We start from the raw sequence: 20,592 nt of genomic DNA, 5'->3' as shown, positions 1-20,592 counted from the left end.
CGTTATAAACCAGAGCCATGCGCGCTACCGTCTGAGCTATTTGGGAAGGCTGCATTAGTTAAGGGCCTAAGGTTGGTATTGACTTTATTAGGCAGAAGATGGACTTTCAGCCCTGCCGGTCAATGAAGAGGCACAAGGGGACAATGGATTATTACAGTCATCCGGAACTGGTCCCAGCAGGTCCAGCTTTCTGTGGCACAATCGTTAAAGTACCTGTTGGGTCTTAAGTTCAAATCAGGCTGGGTGACCTTTCAGGTTTCTTTATGCCTGTACAGAACCCTTTATTCTATGCAGGCTCGCCGGTGGCATTTTCTTCAGGCTGCATTCAAGAGCGACTACTACTTTGGTGACGGCAAAACCTCCACCCCCACATGGCTGTTCTATGGCGCATGCAGCAAATCACCAGATTTCTTTCTCCAAAGGGCCCAGCATGTGAATCCCAGGGGTGCACTTTCCTTTAGGCTACATTAATTAGTAACCAATATTTCACATTTGTTAAAGCAGAAAACTTCCTTCGCTAATCAGCTTCTCTAATCCGTTCTTTCAAGAAGATTCATCTGTGCCATCTTCTTCATGCTGCATTCAAGAGCGACCTCTACTTTCTTTTCGGCAGAATCACAGCAAAGCTTCCCTCGCTTGTCAGATTCTCAAATGCTTTTTTTATTAAGCTTGGTACAGAACCCCAAAAAGGGTTCTGTATGGGGAAAAAATAACCAAGTTGATGCAAAGGTAAGCGCAAGGTGCTAGATGTGGAACACCTGGGCTGATGTAGAAGGAAAACCCCATTTGGAAAAAGGGGCAGCCAAATGGAGTGAGGTTTCTTTATGCCTGTACAGAACCCTTTATTCTACGCGGGAGGAAACAGGCACTTTAACCATTACACCACAGGAACCTAGACATGATGTGATCGGTTCCGGATGACTGTAAGAATCTCCAATGGCATCTTCTTCATGCTGCATTCAATAGCCACTGCTACTTTGGAGACGGCAAAATCAGCACCCCCACATGGCTGTTCTATAGGCGCAGCCAGCAAATCACTTGCTTTCTTTTCCCAAAGGGCCCATCGTGCGAGTCCCAGGGGTGCATTTCAGGGAAAGGTGCCTTTTCTTCGGATTGCATTAATTAGTAACCAATATTTCACATTTGTTAAAGCACCAAACAGAACACTGTCCTCATTAAGCAATTTGCCAAGGTCAACTTCAGACTGATGATAGGCAAACCCCAAAAAGGGTTCTTCATGGGGAAAAAATACCCAAGTTGATGCAAAGGTAAGGGCAAGGTGCTAGATGGGGAACCCCTGGGTTGATGTAGAAGTACATACCGGAGTAGCTTAGAAGGACAACCCCAGTTGGAAATAGGGGCAGCCAAATGGAAGAAGGATGATGGACTTCTGGCACTTGCCCTTCCAACACTATTGAGAGTTGGTTTAAGCACAGTGAACCAGAACTGCTCTGGAGCTGAGTTTCCAGCAGAGGTGGGAATCAAACCCAAAATCTTTTAGACCAGGTTATTGACCTTAGCCATGTACTCTATTGACTGTGCTATTTCTGTAGGTTATTTTAGTAAACTGCCTCAAGTTGGTATTGACTTTATTAGGCAGAAGATGGACTTCCAGCCATGCCAGTTAATGCTGAGGCACAAGGGGACAATGGATTCTTACAGTCATCTGGAACCTATCACATCAGGTCAAGTTTCCTGTGGTCTAATGGTTAAACCGCCTGTTTCCGCCCATGGGGTCTACAGTTCAAATCCCATTGTGGATGTCTTTTCAGGTTTCTTTATGCCTGTACAGAACCCTTTATTCTATGCAGGCTCGCCGATGGCATTTTCTTCATGCTGCAGTCAAGAGTCACTGCTACTTTGGAAACGGCAAAATCAGCACCCCCACATGGCTGTTCAATGGCGCATGCAGCAAATCACCTGCTTTCATTTCCCAAAGGGCCCAGCGTGCGAGTCCCATGGGTGCATTTCAGGGAAAGATGTCTTTTCTTCGGGCTGCATTAATTAGTAACCAATATTTCACATTTGTTAAAGCACCTTTTAACAAACCTTTCAAAAAGGTTCATCTGTGCCATCTTCTGCATGCTGCATTCAAGAGCGACCTCTACTTTCTTTTCCGCAGAATCGCAGCAAAGCTGCCCTCGCTTGTCAGCTTCTCAAATGCTTTTTTTTATTAAGCTTGGTACAGAACACTGTCCTCATCAAGCAATTTGCCAAGGTCAACTTCAGGCTGATGCTAGGCAAAGCCCAAAAAGGGTTCTGTATGGGGAAAAAATACCCAAGTTGATGCAAAGGTAAGGGCAAGGTGCTAGATGGGGAACCCCTGGGCTGATGTAGAAGTACATACCGACGTAGCATAGAAGGACAACCCCAGTTGTAAAAAGGGGCAGCCAAATGGAAAGCGGATGATGATGGACTTCTGGCACTTGCCCCTCCATTACTATTGAGAGTTGGTTAAAGCACGGTGATGCAGAACTGCTCTGGAGCTGAGTTTCTAGCAAAGGTGGGAATCAAACCCACAACCATTTGGTCCAGGTTATTGACCTTAGCCGTGCGCGCTACCGACTGAGCTATTTAGGCAGGATCTTTTAGAAAAGGGCCTCAGGTTGGTATTGACTTTATTAGGCAGTAGGTCAACATTGTAGGGTTTTCGGTCCTTGACCGCCCTTCCACCTGCCACGCCCTTGGAGCTCCTCACTTAGGATCCAGAGATCTCCGGGAGACAAGCAGTACACCACACAAGATATGATGCAAAGCTAGTCTGTTTATTAACATACAGAATGAGCTCTTATACTTTAGGCTTTCTTTAAGCAACATCTATTAATCCAGGGAATATCAAATAAGGACTGGGCAGATCCTGAACTGACATCTCGCTTATGGCGAGGCTGGGAAAAAGGCAGGGAGCTTGGTAAGGAAGAAGAATTGGTGTACCAAGTGGGAGGAATTAAGCGAGCTATAGTACAAATTCCCGATGCTGCCACTGGTAACCATGGATAAGCATATCTTCCGCACACATAATAGTAAGTAGGAGGCAAAGTATAAGGATAATCATGAGAGATATACAAGGTTATAGCCTTAAGCATGTTAAAACGGGAAGAACAGTTAACAGATTGATCAGAACAATCAAGTTTCATCATTTGATTAAATAATGAATTATTTCCTTTATCAACAAAAGACTCTCTGTCTTTTGGATGGTCATGCCTAAGAGCCTGTTGAAGGTCGACTGAGTAAATGAAGGATGCTTTAGAACAGTCTATGCGACCAACTGGGTTGGTAGCAATCATATGGGTAACACAGTGTCGTTGTCTCCCCGTGCCACACACGGTGATAGGGATTTCTCCCTCTATCTCATATGACTTATTGTAGCACAATATTGGTGGTTGTGAAAAACCAGCAATCTCTAAACGAGTACGTGTGTTATTGAAACGGTCTGAAGTTATGGTTCCATTGGGCATAGTAACAATGTCCTCAAGAGACAATGGCTGGGCAATATAAGGAAGATGCTTGGAAGAAGTAGGCGAGTGAGTTCAAATCCAACACTTAGAGATGTTCAATGTTGCTGCGGCAGTCAAGTGCATCCGGATAAGGGAGTTGGCTGCAAAAGCATCAGAGTTAATCAGATGAGAATGGAGGTCTCGTTGGAAGAGGCGAGGGCCAGCTGCCCCTGGTTGGTACATTTCGATCAACTTGTACACGCCTGTAACAAGCATAAGGATTATGCTCATTCCGATAAAAGATCCAGCGAGAACGAAGCACGCTCTTCCTCCATTGCCGGGGGCAAGGACGGGATAGGGCCAACAGGGAGGTCGACGTCGCTTCGGGCTGGGCGGAGGGGTGCCTTCTTTAGACGACTGGCGTGGATCCATTGGTGGCTCTCTGTAGTCAGCATAGCAGTACGTGTGATGGCCAGGACCATTGTAGGCTGTCCGTATGGGGTTTCACCTTTCTTTGGATGTAGTCGTCGGACGAGAACCAGATCCCCTGTTTGAAAGCGATGGGTTGGTTCCTGTGGGGGAAGAGGAGAAGACAGGGAGACATCACCATAATAACCATTCAACACCTTCACTAACTCCCTAACGTATAATTCCTGTATCTGCTCTAAATCCCCTGTGAGGAAGATCGGTGGGCCTCTTGTCCATGGTGTTGGAAAAGGGCGTCCCATAAGGACCTCAAATGGGGAGAGTTTTGTACGTGTATGTTGGACCATGCGGATTTCCGCAAGGACTGCTGGGAGATGCTGTTCCCAATTTGTGAAAGTGCCATTAGTGCACTTCCGAATTTTATCCTTGATTGTTCGATTCATCCGTTCCACTTGGCCGGATGATTGTGGGTGATATGGGATATGGAGCTTCCAGGTAACTTTTACCCATTGTGCTAATTCTTTTATGACCTTGGACGTGAATGCTGGTCCCTGATCTGTGTCTATTGTTTCTGGACATCCCCAACGGGGAATAATTTCGTGACACAAAATCTTTGCTACAGTTTTGGCATCTTCCTTTCTAGTTGCAAATGCCTCTGGCCACCTGCTGAACCTGTCTACTATGACTAACAGGTATTGGAACCCTCCCTTGGTCTTGGGCATGTGTGAAAAGTCTATTTGGATGCACTGAAATGGGCCCTGAGGGAGCGGGAGGTGTTGGTGTTTTGCAGTGGCTGGGGTGATGTTATTTTGGGCACATGTCATACAGTGGTCGAGTTGGCCATTGATCATGGACGTTGCATCTTGGGTACAGAACCTTTTGTTGAATTCCTGTGTTACTGTTTTGCGATTGTTGTGACCTACCCCATGTAGCTGGGCTATGAACATTGGGGCAGCATGCTTAGGTAACCCTATCACCCCTCCTTTTGACCAGAGACCCAAAGGGTCGATGGACAACCCTTGGGACTGCCAATATGAGCGATCACCGGGAGAGGCATGGAGCTGTAATTCAAACAGCAAGGCCTCGTGGGGAAGGGAGGGGGGTGACAATTGGACTTGTTGTTCGCACTGTGCAAGGCATAGAGCCATGAGAGATGGGGGCTCATGCAAAGAGAGAGTGGCAGCCCACTTTGCAACAGTGTCTGCAAAGCGATTTCCAGCCGCGACGTGATCATCAGCCATAGAGTGGCCCCTACATTTTACAATGGCCAGGGTTTTGGGCAAGGAAAGGGCATGTAGAAGTTGATCAATGTAGATTGAGTGGGAAATTGGTTTGCCATCAGCAGATTTAAAACCCCTTCTTTGCCAAATAACCCCGAAATCATGAACCACCCCATGGGCGTACCTACTATCCGTGAAAATAGTTAAGTCAGAGTCAGCGAATAAGGTACAGGCACGGGTGAAGGCAAGAAGTTCAGCTACTTGGGCAGATTTGGCTAGCAGGGGTAGGGCCTCATGTACAATGTCAGGAAGCTGAACAACGGCATAGCCGGACAAGTAGGTGACATCGTTAGGGCGGGAACAAGATCCGTCCACGAAAATTTCAATGCTCTCATCTAATGGGGTAGACTGCAAGTCCCATCTAGGGGAAGTGTTTTGGTGGATGAGGTCAATACATGAATGTTCATCCACAGGGTCTGGGGGACTTGTATTGGGCAATGAGAGGAGTGCAGGCAAGATCGGGACGGGGCCAGATGTGGCAGAGGCATACCTAACAGAAAGGTTAGTGGTAGATGTAAGAATGACCTCATAGCCAGAGAGTCTTTGGGCTGTCATGTGCTGAGTCATGATATTCTTAAGGACATGTAGCACATGATGGGTAGTAAATAGAGTGGTTGGGTATGACAGGGTGATGGTGGATGCAGACTCAACAGCCATAGCGCATGCGGCCAGTGCCCGAAGGCACGCTGGCATACCTTGCACAGTGGAAGGTAGTGCCTTGGAGAAGTAGGCTACAGGCCGATAAGTGTTTCCATGAATCTGGGCTAGGACCGCAGCCATGGTCTTACAATTTTCTCTGCAGTACAAAACAAATGGCAGCTTATAGTTGGGCAGGCCCAGACCTGGAGCAGAACAGAGACCGTCAATGAGTGCCTTATACGCAACTTGGGCAGTATCTGTCCATGCAAGCGTTTTAGTGACAGAGTCTTTGAGCATCCCCCTCAAAATGCTATCATAGTATGAACAGTCTGGTATCCATTGTCTACAAAACCCAACCATGCCCAGGAAGCTTATCAATTGTTCTTTGTTTGTGGGCTGGGCAAGGTTCGTTATTGCTTGTACACATTCAGGATTGAGAAGTCTTTGGCCTCAAGAAAGCAGGAAACCGAGGTAGTGTACGGATGGCTGGCAGAATTGGACCTTGTGACGTGATACTTTGTGTCCTTCTTCAAAAAGGTATTTCAACAGTGAAACTGTATCAATGTGACAGGCCTCAGAGTCTGGGCTGCATAACAAAAGGTCATCTACATATTGCAAGAGAGTTGACCCTGCCTGGGGGACCCAACCCTTTAAAGATTCATGGAGGACATGGCTGTAGATTGCTGGTGCGTGGGCGTAGCCCTGGGGAAGACGTGCCCAACAGAGACTACGCCCCTCTAAGGTAAAGGCAAACAAAGGCCTTGTTTTCTCAGCCACTTTTACACTGAAGTAGGCATTACATAAACCGATTACACTGTAGGCTGCAGAGTCTGTGGAATGGACGTTAATAATGAATTAATGTCGGGGACTATGGGGGCCATGGGCTGGACGAGTTTGTTAATCGCGCGGAGGTCCTGTGTAAATCTGTAAGTGCCATCTGCTTTCTTGACAGGGTTGATGGGCGTGTTGTATGGTGATATGGCGGGGACTAAGATACCTGCTTTAAGAAACTCCTTTATCATGGGACGGATGCCCTCAATTTTTTCTTGTGAAAGGGGGTACTGTTTTTGATAGACAGGATCTTGTGATTTTAACACTGCTTCATAAGGAGTGCAGTCAATGAGTCCTGTATCTAACTTCGATGTAGTCCATACCTCGGGAGGGATTAAGTGTTCAGGGATGCCCTTGTCCTGGTACAGGTATAGAGGGGGTGAATGGACGGACATCCCTCCTTTAGGGGAAATGTAAATTGAGATGTTAAGTGTCCCCATGAGATCCCTTCCCAATAAATTGACGGGGCATGAATGAACAACTGTGAACCTGTGGTACAAAATAATGTGACCCTCAGGAGAGTGAACTGGGATGGGCTCGGTGCGTGCGCTGGGAGTGGAAACCCCATTTATTCCAATAGAGGGAGTGCCTGGTGTGGTGGGCCCCGAGTACAGATCAGCAGTAAGAATTGAAGAAGTGGCGCCCGTATCAACAAGGAACCAAACTGGGCGCTGCACTTCATTTAAAGTAAGAGTGATTGAAACAAAGGGCTGATCTGAAGAAAAATCGGTTATATGACACCAGGCCACTGGGGTCCCCTCTAGGCAGCCCTATTGTGTTTTATCCCCCCACCTGATGGGATATTTGGGTGGGGCAGGGGCTTGGGTTGAAGGGGCGGGGCGGTCTGGCTGGGGTGAACGCATTCGACACTCCTTATACCAATGACCGTTCCTGCCACATCGGTAACATTGGCCCTGGTTGCGGTCATTTTGGGGCTGTCTTCCATAACGGAACTTGCTTATATAATTATTCTTGGGCTGACTATAATGCAGGGCTTGCATGTGTGGCTTAGGGGGAGTTTTTGAATTGGGTGAATCGAAGCACCCTGCAGTGTCCTTTGAGATAAGAGCGTTATCAAAGTCCCTAGGGTCGTTGGTTAGCCACTCATCAACAATTCGTTTAGCAACGACTTGTGTATCGGGTAGAAGGTTGCCCATTGCTGTTTGGATGTATACTATTCCTAGGTCACCGGCAAAATTAAGTCCGGCTTCCTCCTGCCAGTTTTTTCTGAACCTGATTATGAAGTCGGACACTGTCTCCCCTATTTTCTGTTTACATGCCATGGCTATGGGTAAAGACTTTCTATCTCCAAACAGGCGCTTGAGTTCAGTGAGGACTTCAGCCCACATCTCATTCAATGCGTCCTGAGTGCGCAGGGGGTAGGACTGGGCCGGAGTTCTTGCATCAGGAATCCTAAGACTCCTGACGTTGTCATAATTGAAACCAGAGTTGGGATCATTCCCTAATGGCGCATCTATTATTAGCCTTACGTCTTCCACTGTAAGTGCACATCCCTTGGACATTCTCTTAAGGTAATTTACAGCTGCACATGGATTTCGTCGCGGATTGGGGCAATTAGCGAGGATGGCATTGAGGGATGTAGCATCTAAGGGCTTGATTATCATTTGATCCCCAACTGTCATGAAAGGTGCTTGAAATTTTGTTGGTGGTTTAATGACCCTTTTTGGAAGTTTTGATATTACTTCTGTGGTATCTTTTGATTGTGATTTATTTGAGTCATTAGGGGTGGTCTTGCATTCCTTAGAGGACAAGTCATCCTCATCGGACGTGTCGGATTCCTCTGCTTTAGCCTCATCAGAATCACTATGGGGACTAAATACTGACCTCCAGGCTGCTAAAACAGCCTCTTCGTCAGTGAACTGGGGCTGTTGGACCTGAATAAAGGGGGGCTAACTGGACCCAAACTTTGGCACATTTGGGCATATATTTCATATCCCACTCTGGGTCACGGGGGTACTCCTTCCATGCCTTTCTGTCTCCTAGACAAAGCCCCTTTAACATATTTATGTGATACTCGCTAAATGACCCTTCCCTTGGAAAAGGACTATTATCTTCCATTCCCTCTGTCCACCCTGCCACATTATCTACAAAGGGATCCACATAAAAGGCTCCAGAAGTACGTTCAACGTACTGCTTAGGAGTTTCATTTGGCAATGGTTTGGATGAAATAGACCGGGGGCTCCTTCTAGCTGCTGTTTTTGGAACATCACTATGACTCTTATACTTAATTACATGTGGTTTCTGTTGGTCTGGGGGGAGCCGCTTACCTTCGACATTCCCCATGGTGTACTGCCTAGTATGATTGTCTAGATTGTATTAGTAATATCAGGTGTTATTGGAGTTGTAACGCGTGACAGAACAGTGCTCACGGATGTGCTCTCATTGATTATCTCTCGAGCCCGTCTGGTGTGTTAGACCAGCCGCTTACCAAAACGTTCTGTCGGCCCTGCGCCCTTACGGCCTTCTTTGGGGATACGGCCACTACCCCCGCAACTCCCAATCACTCAGCCTTTCAATCTCTCATTCATACAACAGCATGCAAAAGCTTAGCAGTACATATACATATATTGAGAAACAAACAGATAGGTATCCCTCGTGAGGAACTCCTGGGCGGAGGAAAAAAATTTGACCAATCTCGTCACGTGGACACCTTGTGTCAGGCGGGCATAAAGCCGGGAGAGGGGATCTAACCCTCAACCCTGTCCCCGAGGCTGTGGAGCCTAGCTTCCACACAGACACTCCTTTTCCTTATATTAAAACGGGACACGCCACTGTGACACTACCTAGTAGTACGATCAGGGCAGCCATCAGGGGGGGACAGGGGGGAGAGTTGTAGGGGGCCCTGAGGGTAAGGGGGGCCCGGCCACGCCACACTTACTTGATTATCCGGGCCCCCCATCTTTCTGAGAGCTGATGACTTCAGGAAGGCATGTTTAAGGGGCATGTTAAAGACGTTTAAGGGGCCCTGGCCACCAATTTTGGCCACCAATTTTTTTTCTCATGTGGGGTCCTAGCCACCGATATTTTTTAATGAGGGGGCCCTGGACACAAATGTTTTTATGGGGGGCCCTGACCACCAATATCTTTTTATTTTTTATTAACATGTGGGAACCCTAGCCACCAATATTTTTTTTGTTTTTTTACTGTGTGGTGGGGGGCGGACCTGTGGGGTGGGGAAGGTGGACCTGTAGGTGGGGCTTGCGGTGGGCACAGCCCAGGGGGCCCAGGAAATTCTGTCGTATGGGGCCCTGCGATTTCTGATGGCGGTCCTGAGTACGATTGTCAATTTTACTTATCGATGCAACAGACACGGTGAGACTTTCAAAAGGAATGTACTCACCGAAAGCTGAGCATCCCCTTCTGACACCAGAAACTGTAGGGTTTTCGGTCCTTGACCGCCCTTCCACCTGCCATGCCCTTGGAGCTCCTCACTTAGGATCCAGAGATCTCCGGGAGACAAGCAGTACACCACACAAGATATGATGCAAAGCTAGTCTGTTTATTAACATACAGAATGAGCTCTTATACTTTTGCATGCTCCCTATAGCTCCCCCTTCAAGAACATAAAAGGACAGAGAGAAACATTTAGCATAGTTTACAGAATAACACAAATTGAGCATGTGTTATATTTAGAAGACACAAACAAAGTTACATAGGGTGGGGGAGGCAAAATGTCAAAGTTACAGAAATGTCAAAGTTACTGAAATGTCAAAGTTACTGAAATAACTAAAGTGCAACAGCTGAAGCTACATATATTTCAGTAACAGTATGCAGCTTCTACAAGTTGTAGAGATAATATTGATCCTGTATTTTAACTGTACCTTGCAATTGCAGTTACAAGCAACTAACCATGTAATATAAGAATTTAAAGGTGAAGGCATAAGAATAATGATTTTAAGCATATTCCTACAAACATCAACTTGGGTATTTTTTCCCCATACAGAACCCTTTTTGGGCTTTGCCTAGCATCAGCCTGAAGTTGACCTTGGTAAATTGCTTAATGAGGACAGTGTTCTGTACCAAGCTTAATAAAAAAAAGCATTTGAGAAGCTGACAAGCGAGGGCAGCTTTGCTGCGATTCTGCCGAAAAAAAAGTAGAGGTCGCTCTTGAATGCAGCATGCTGAAGATGGCACAGATGAACCTTCTTGAAAGAAAGCATTTGAGAAGCTGATTAGCGAAGGAAGTTTTGGTGCTTTAACAAATGTGAAATATTGGTTACTAATTAATGCAACCCGAAGAAAATGCACCTTTCCCTGAAATGCACCCATGGGACTCGCACGCTGGGCCCTTTGGGAAATGAAAGCAGGTGATTTGCTGCATGCGCCATAGAACAGCCATGTGGGGGTGCTGATTTTGCCGTCTCCAAAGTAGCAGTCGCTCCTGAATGCAGCATGAAGAAAATGCCATCGGCGAGCATGCATAGAATAAAGGGGTCTGTACAGGCATAAAGAAATCTGAAAATACACCAATGCCGGGATTTGAACTCTGGACCACACGGGCAGAAAAAGGTGCTTTAACCATTACACCACAGGTACCATGACATGATATGTCACGTTCCAGATGACTGTAAGAATCCATTGTCCCCTAGTGCCTCTGCATTGACTGGAGGGCTGGAAATCCATCTTCTGCCTAATAAAGTCAAAACCCACCTGAGGCCCCCTTCCAAAAAAGCCTGCCTAAATAGCTCAGTCGGTAGAGCGTACGGCTGAGATCAATAACCTGGTCCAAACGGTTGCGGGTTTGATGCCAACCTCTGCCAGAAACAACGCTCCAGAGCAATTCTTGTTCACTGTGCTTTAACCAACTCTCAATAGTGATGGAAGGGTAAGTGCCAGAAGTCCATCATCCGCCTTCCATTTGGCTGCCCCTTTTTCCAACTGGGGTTGACCTTCTAAGCTACGCCGGTATGTACTTCTACATCAGCCCAGGGGTTCCCCATCTAGCACCTTGCCCTTACCTTTGCATTAACTAGGGTATTTTTTCCCCATACAGAACCCTTTTTGGGCTTTGCCTAGCATCAGCCTGAAGTTGACCATGGCAAATTGCTTAATGAGGACAGTGTTCTGTACCAAGCTTAATAAAAAAACAGCATTTGAGAAGCTGACAAGCGAGGGCAGCTTTGCGGTTTCTGCCGAAAAGAAAGTAGAGGTCGCTCTTGAATGCAGCATGCAGAAGATGGCACAGATGAACCTTCTTGAAAGAAAGCATTTGAGAAGCTGATTAGCGAAGAAAGTTTTGGTGCTTTAACAAATGTGAAATATTGGTTACTAATTAATGCAGCCGAAGAAAAGGCAACTTTCCCTGAAATGCACCCATGGGACTCGCACACTGGGCCCTTTGGGAAATGAAAGCAGGTGATTTGCTGCATGCTCCATAGAACAGCCATGTGGGGGTGCTGATTTTGCCATCTCCAAAGTAGCAGTCGCTCTTGAATGCAGCATGAAGAAAATGCCATTGGCGAGCCTGCATAGAATTAAGGGTTCTGTACAGGCATAAAGAAACCTGAAAAGTCACCCACGCAGGATTTTAACTCAAGACCCCACGGGCAGAAACCGGCGCTTTAACCATTACACCACAGGAAACTAGACCTTCTGCTATTGGTTCTGGATGTCTGTAATAACCCATTGTCCCCTTGTGCCTCTGCATTGACCTGCAGGGCTGGAAGTCAATCTTCTGCCTAATAAAGTCAATACCAACCTGAGGCCTGATCCTTAAAGAGCCTGCTTGAGTAGCTCAGTTGGTAGAGCGCGTGGCTATGGTTGATAACCTGGTTCAAAAGGTTGTGGGTTCAATGCCCACTTCTGCCAGAAACCCAGCTCCAGTCTGCTGTGCCTAAACCATCTCACGAGAGTGATGCAAGTGCCAGAAGTCCATCATCCCCCTTCCATTTGGCTGCCCCTTTTTCCAACTGGGGCTGTCCTTCTAAGCTACGCCGCAATGTACTTCTACTTCAGGCCAGGGCTTCCCCATCTAGCACCTTTCCCTTTGCATCAACTTGGGTATTTTTTCCCCATACAGAACTCTTTTTGGGGTTTGCCTAGCATCAGCCTGAAGTTGACCTTGGCAAATTGATTAATGAGGACAGTGTTCTGTGCCAAGCTTAAAAAAAACAAGCATTTGAGAAGCTGACTAGCTACATAGAATAAAGGGTTCTGTACAGGCATAAAGAAACCTGAAAAGTCACCCACCCGGGATTTGAACTGAAGACCCCACGGGCAGAAACAGGCGCTTTAACCATTACACAAAAGGAAACTTGACCTTCTACTATTGGTTCTGGATGACTGTAATAACCCATTGTCCCCTTCTGCCTCTGCATTGACCGGCAGGGCTGGAAGTCAATCTTCTGCCTAATAAAGTCAATACCAACCTGAGGCCCCTTCCTCAAAGAGTCTGCTTGAATAGCTCAGTTGGTAGAGCGTGCGGCTATGGTTGATAACCTGCTCCAAAAGGTTGTGGGTTCAATTCCCACCTCTGCCAAAAACGCAGCTCCAGTCTGCTGTGAATAAACCATCTCACGAGAGTGATGGAAGGGCAAGTGCCAGTAGTCCATCATTTGGCTGCCTCTTTTTCCAACTGGAGCTGTCATTCTAAGCTACGCCGCAATGTACTTCTACTTCAGGCCAGGGCTTCCCCATCTAGCACCTTGCCCTTTGCATCAACTTGGGTATTTTTTCCCCATACAGAACTCTTTTTGGGGTTTGCCTAGCATCAGCCTGAAGTTGACCTTGGAAAAATTGCTTAATGAGGACAGTGTTCTGTGCCAAGCTTAAAAAAAACAAGCATTTGAGAAGCTGACTAGCGAGTGCAGCTTTGGTGCGATTCTGCCGAAAAGAGAGTAGAGTACGCTCTTGATTGCAGATTGCAGATCTGCATAGAATAAAGGGTTCTGTACAGGCATAAAGAAACCTGAAAAGTCAGCCACGCGGGATTTGAACTCAAGACCCCACGGGCAGAAACCTGCGCTTTAACCATTACACCACAGAAAACTAGACCTTCTGCGGTTGGTTCTGGATGACTGTAATAACCCTTTGTCCCCTTGTGCCTCTGCATTGACCGGCAGGGCTGGATGTCAATCTTCTGCCTAATAAAGTCAATACCAACCTGAGGCCCATTCCTGAAAGAGCATTCTTGAATAGCTCAGTTGGTAGAGCGCGCGGCTATGGTTGATAACCTTGTCCAAAAGGTTGTGGGTTCAATTCCCACCTCTGCCAAAAACGCAGCTCCAGTCTGCTGTGAATAAACCATCTCACGAGAGTGATGAAAGGGCAAGTGCCAGTAGTCCATCATTTGGCTGCCCTTTTTTCCAACTGGGGCTGTCCTTCTAAGCTACGCCGCTATGTACTTCTACTTCAGGCCAGGGCTTCCCCATCTAGCACCTTGCCCTTTGCATCAACTTGGGTATTTTTTCCCCATACAGAACTCTTTTTGGGGTTTGCCTAGCATCAGCCTGAAGTTGACCTTGGCAAATTGCTTAATGAGGACAGTGTTCTGTGCCAAGCTTAAAAAAAACAAGCATTTGAGAAGCTGACTAGCGAGTGTAGCTTTGGTGCGATTCTGCCGAAAAGAGAGTAGAGTACGCTCTTGATTGCAGATCTGCATAGAATAAAGGGTTCTGTACAGGCATAAAGAAACCTGAAAAGTCACCCACGCGGGATTTGAACTCAAGACCCCACGGGCAGAAACTGGTGCTTTAACCATTACACCACAGGAAACTAGACCTTCTGTGGTTGGTTCTGGATGACTGTAATAACCCTTTGTCCCCTTGTGCCTCTGCATTGACCGGCAGGGCTGGAAGTCAATCTTCTGCCTAATAAAGTCAATACCAACCTGAGGCCCATTCCTGAAAGAGCCTGCTTGAATAGCTCAGTTGGTAGAGCGCGCGACTATGGTTGATAACCTGGTCCAAAAGGTTGTGGGTTCAATTCCCACCCCTTCCAAAAACGCAGCTCCAGTCTGCTGTGAATAAACCATCTCACGAGAGTGATGGAAGGGCAAGTGCCAGTAGTCTATCATTTGGCTGCCCTTTTTTCCAACTGGGGCTGTTCTTCTAAGCTACACCGCTATGTACTTCTACTTCAGGCCAGGGCTTCCCCATCTAGCACCTTGCCCTTTGCATCAATTTGGGTATTTTTTCCCCATACAGAACTCTTTTTGGGGTTTGCCTAGCATCAGCCTGAAGTTGACCGTGGCAAATTGCTTAATGAGGACAGTGTTCTGTGCCAAGCTTTAAAAAAACAAGCATTTGAGAAGCTGACTAGCGAGTGCAGCTTTGGTGCGATTCTGCCGAAAAGAGAGTAGAGTACGCTCTTGATTGCAGATTGCAGATCTGCATAGAATAAAGGGTTCTGTACAGGCATAAAGAAACCTGAAAAGGCACCCACGCGGGATTTGAACTCAAGACCCCACGGGCAGAAACCGGCGCTTTAACCATTACACCACAGGAAACTAGACCTTCTGTGGTTGGTTCTGGATGACTGTAATAACCCTTTGTCCCCTGTGCCTCTGCATTGACCGGCAGGGCTGGAAGTCAATCTTCTGCCTAATAAAGTCAATACCAACCTGAGGCCCCTTCCTGAAAGAGCCTGCTTGAATAGCTCAGTTGGTAGAGCGCGCGGCTATGGTTGATAACCTGGTCCAAAAGGTTGTGGTTCAATTCCCACCTCTGCCAAAAACGCAGCTCCAGTCTGCTGTGAATAAACCATCTCACGAGAGTGATGGAAGGGCAAGTGCCAGTAGTCCATCATTTGGCTGCCCATTTTTCCAACTGGGGCTGTCCTTCTAAGCTACGCCGCTATGTACTTCTACTTCAGGCCAGGGCTTCCCCATCTAGCACCTTGCCCTTTGCATCAAACTTGGGTATTTTTTCCCCATACAGAACTCTTTTTGGGGTTTGCCTAGCATCAGCCTGAAGTTGACCTTGGCAAATTGCTTAATGAGGACAGTGTTCTGTGCCAAGCTTAAAAAAAAACAGGCATTTGAGAAGCTGACTAGCGAGTGCAGCTTTGGTGCGATTCTGCCGAAAAGAGAGTAGAGTACGCTCTTGATTGCAGATTGCAGATCTGCATAGAATAAAGGGTTCTGTACAGGCATAAAGAAACCTGAAAAGTCACCCACGCGGGATTTGAACTCAAGACCCCACGGGCAGAAACCGGCGCTTTAACCATTACACCACAGGAAACTAGACCTTCTGTGGTTGGTTCTGGATGACTGTAATAACCCTTTGTCCCCTTGTGCCTCTGCATTGACCGGCAGGGCTGGAAGTCAATCTTCTGCCTAATAAAGTCAATACCAACCTGAGGCCCATTCCTGAAAGAGCCTGCTTGAATAGCTCAGTTGGTAGAGGCGCGCGGCTATGGTTGATAACCTGGTCCAAAAGGTTGTGGGTTCAATTCCCACCTCTGCCAAAAACGCAGCTCCAGTCTGCTGTGAATAAACCATCTCACGAGAGTGATGGAAGGGCAAGTGCCAGTAGTCCATCATTTGGCTGCCCTTTTTTCCAACTGGGGCTGTCCTTCTAAGCTACGCCGCTATGTACTTCTACTTCAGGCCAGGGCTTCCCCATCTAGCACCTTGCCCTTTGCATCAACTTGGGTATTTTTTCCCCATACAGAACTCTTTTTGGGGTTTGCCTAGCATCAGCCTGAAGTTGACCTTGGCAAATTGCTTAATGAGGACAGTGTTCTGTGCCAAGCTTAAAAAAAACAGGCATTTGAGAAGCTGACTAGCGAGTGCAGCTTTGGTGCGATTCTGCCGAAAAGAGAGTAGAGTACGCTCTTGATTGCAGATTGCAGATCTGCATAGAATAAAGGGTTCTGTACAGGCATAAAGAAACCTGAAAAGTCACCCACGCGGGATTTGAACTCAAGACCCCACGGGCAGAAACCGGCGCTTTAACCATTACACCACAGGAAACTAGACCTTCTGTGGTTGGTTCTGGATGACTGTAATAACCCTTTGTCCCCTTGTGCCTCTGCATTGACCGGCAGGGCTGGAAGTCAATCTTCTACCTAATAAAGTCAATACCAACCTGAGGCCCATTCCTGAAAGAGCCTGCTTGAATAGCTCAGTTGGTAGAGCGCGCGGCTATGGTTGATAACCTTGTCCAAAAGGTTGTGGGTTCAATTCCCACCTCTGCCAAAAATGCAGCTCCAGTCTGCTGTGAATAAACCATCTCACGAGAGTGATGGAAGGGAAAGTGCCAGTAGTCCATCATTTGGCTGCCCTTTTTTCCAACTGGGGCTGTCCTTCTAAGCTACGCTGCTATGTACTTCTACTTCAGGCCAGGGCTTCCCCATCTAGCACCTTGCCCTTTGCATCAACTTGGGTATTTTTTCCCCATACAGAACTCTTTTTGGGGTTTGCCTAGCATCAGCCTGAAGTTGACCTTGGAAAAATTGCTTAATGAGGACAGTGTTCTGTGCCAAGCTTAAAAAAAACAAGCATTTGAGAAGCTGACTAGCGAGTGCAGCTTTGGTGCGATTCTGCCGAAAAGAGAGTAGAGTACGCTCTTGATTGCAGATTGCAGATCTGCATAGAATAAAGGGTTCTGTACAGGCATAAAGAAACCTGAAAAGTCACCCACGCGGGATTTGAACTCAAGACCCCACGGGCAGAAAACTGCGCTTTAACCATTACACCACAGGAAACTAGACCTTCTGTGGTTGGTTCTGGATGACTGTAATAACCCTTTGTCCCCTTGTGCCTCTGCATTGACCGGCAGGGCTGGAAGTCAATCTTCTGCCTAATAAAGTCAATACTAACCTGAGGCCCATTCCTGAAAGAGCATTCTTGAATAGCTCAGTTGGTAGAGCGCGCGGCTATGGTTGATAACCTTGTCCAAAAGGTTGGTGGTTCAATTCCCACCTCTGCCAAAAACGCAGCTCCAGTCTGCTGTGAATAAACCATCTCACGAGAGTGATGAAAGGGCAAGTGCCAGTAGTCCATCATTTGGCTGCCCTTTTTTCCAACTGGGGCTGTCCTTCTAAGCTACGCCGCTATGTACTTCTACTTCAGGCCAGGGCTTCCCCATCTAGCACCTTGCCCTTTGCATCAACTTGGGTATTTTTTCCCCATACAGAACTCTTTTTGGGTTTGCCTAGCATCAGCCTGAAGTTGACCTTGGCAAAATTGCTTAATGAGGACAGTGTTCTGTGCCAAGCTTAAAAAAAACAAGCATTTGAGAAGCGGACTAGCGAGTGTAGCTTTGGTGCGATTCTGCCGAAAAGAGAGTAGAGTACGCTCTTGATTGCAGATCTGCATAGAATAAAGGGTTCTGTACAGGCATAAAGAAACCTGAAAAGTCACCCACGCGGGATTTGAACTCAAGACCCCACGGGCAGAAACTGGTGCTTTAACCATTACACCACAGGAAACTAGACCTTCTGTGGTTGGTTCTGGATGGACTGTAATAACCCTTTGTCCCCTTGTGCCTCTGCATTGACCGGCAGGGCTGGAAGTCAATCTTCTGCCTAATAAAGTCAATACCAACCTGCAGGCCCCTTCCTGAAAGAGCCTGCTTGAATAAGCTCAGTTGGTAGAGCGCGCGACTATGGTTGATAACCTGGTCCAAAAGGTTGTGGGTTCAATTCCCACCCCTTCCAAAAACGCAGCTCCAGTCTGCTGTGAATAAACCATCTCACGAGAGTGATGGAAGGCAAGTGCCAGTAGTCCATCATTTGGCTGCCCTTTTTTCCAACTGGGGCTGTTCTTCTAAGCTACACCGCTATGTACTTCTACTTCAGGCCAGGGCTTCCCCATCTAGCACCTTGCCCTTTGCATCAACTTGGGTATTTTTTCCCCATACAGAACTCTTTTTTGGGTTTGCCTAGCATCAGCCTGAAGTTGACCGTGGCAAATTGCTTAATGAGGACAGTGTTCTGTGCCAAGCTTTAAAAAAACAAGCATTTGAGAAGCTGACTAGCGAGTGCAGCTTTGGTGCGATTCTGCCGAAAAGAGAGTAGAGTACGCTCTTGATTGCAGATTGCAGATCTGCATAGAATAAAGGGTTCTGTACAGGCATAAAGAAACCTGAAAAGTCACCCACGCGGGATTTGAACTCAAGACCCCACGGGCAGAAACCGGCGCTTTAACCATTACACCACAGGAAACTAGACCTTGTGTGGTTGGTTCTGGGTGACTGTAATAACCCTTTGTCCCCTTGTGCCTCTGCATTGACCGGCAGGGCTGGAAGTCAATCTTCTGCCTAATAAAGTCAATACCAACCTGAGGCCCCTTCCTGAAAGAGCCTGCTTGAATAGCTCAGTTGGTAGAGCGCGCGGCTATGGTTGATAACCTGGTCCAAAAGGTTGTGGGTTCAATTCCCACCTCTGCCAAAAACGCAGCTCCAGTCTGCTGTGAATAAACCATCTCATGAGAGTGATGGAAGGGCAAGTGCCAGTAGTCCATCATTTGGCTGCCCATTTTTCCAACTGGGGCTGTCCTTCTAAGCTACGCCGCTATGTACTTCTACTTCAGGCCAGGGCTTCCCCATCTAGCACCTTGCCCTTTGCATCAACTTGGGTATTTTTTCCCCATACAGAACTCTATTTGGGGTTTGCCTAGCATCAGCCTGAAGTTGACCTTGCAAATTGCTTAATGAGGACAGTGTTCTGTGCCAAGCTTAAAAAAAACAGGCATTTGAGAAGCTGACTAGCGAGTGCAGCTTTGGTGCGATTCTGCCGAAAAGAGAGTAGAGTACGCTCTTGATTGCAGATTGCAGATCTGCATAGAATAAAGGGTTCTGTACAGGCATAAAGAAACCTGAAAAGTCACCCACGCGGGATTTGAACTCAAGACCCCACGGGCAGAAACCGGCACTTTAACCATTACACCACAGGAAACTAGACCTTCTGTGGTTGGTTCTGGATGACTGTAATAACCCTTTGTCCCCTTGTGCCTCTGCATTGACCGGCAGGGCTGGAAGTCAATCTTCTGCCTAATAAAGTCAATACCAACCTGAGGCCCTTTCCTGAAAGAGCCTGCTTGAATAGCTCAGTTGGTAGAGCGCGCGGCTATGGTTGATAACCTGGTCCAAAAGGTTGTGGGTTCAATTCCCACCTCTGCCAAAAATGCAGCTCCAGTCTGCTGTGAATAAACCATCTCACGAGAGTGATGGAAGGGCAAGTGCCAGTAGTCCATCATTTGGCTGCCCCTTTTTTCCAACTGGGGCTGTCCTTCTAAGCTACGCCACTATGTACTTCTACTTCAGGCCAGGGCTTCCCCATCTAGCACCTTGCCCTTTGCATCAACTTGGGTATTTTTTCCCCATACAGAACCTCTTTTTGGGGTTTTGCCTAGCATTCAGCCTGAAGTTGACCTTGGCAAATTGCTTAATGAGGACAGTGTTCTGTGCCAAGCTTAAAAAAAACAGGCATTGAGAAGCTGACTAGCGAGTGCAGCTTTGGTGCGATTCTGCCGAAAAGAGAGTAGAGTACGCTCTTGATTGCAGATTGCAGATCTGCATAGAATAAAGGGTTCTGTACAGGCATAAAGAAACCTGAAAAGTCACCCACGCGGGATGAACCCAAACCCACGGCAGAAACCGGCACGCTTTAACCATACACCACAGGAAACTAGACCTTTCGTGGTTGGTTCTGGATGACTGTAATAAACCCTTTGTCCTGTGTGCTCGCAAGCTTGACCGGCAGGGCTGGAACAACTCTGCCTAAAAAGTCAATACCAACCGAGGCCCACCGAAAGAGCCTGCTTGAATAGCTCAGTTGGTAGAGCGCGCGGCTATGGTGATAACGGTCCAAAAGGTGGTCAATCCCACCCTGCCAAAAAACGGCACCCAGTCGCAAAACCATCCACGAGAGGAAGCAAGTGCCAAGCCATCCATTTGCTGCCCTCAACTGCGGCTGTCCCAGTCACGCCGAGACTCACCAGCCAGGCTCCCCAACACTGCCCTGCATCAACTGGTGTTATTTTTCCCCAATTACAGAACTCTTGTTGATCTCTCTCT

This window comes from Xenopus laevis, chromosome 9_10L (assembly GCF_017654675.1).
Source record: "Xenopus laevis strain J_2021 chromosome 9_10L, Xenopus_laevis_v10.1, whole genome shotgun sequence".
NCBI classification, from domain to species: domain Eukaryota; kingdom Metazoa; phylum Chordata; class Amphibia; order Anura; family Pipidae; genus Xenopus; species Xenopus laevis.
Note: the sequence above shows the minus strand (reverse complement) of the source record.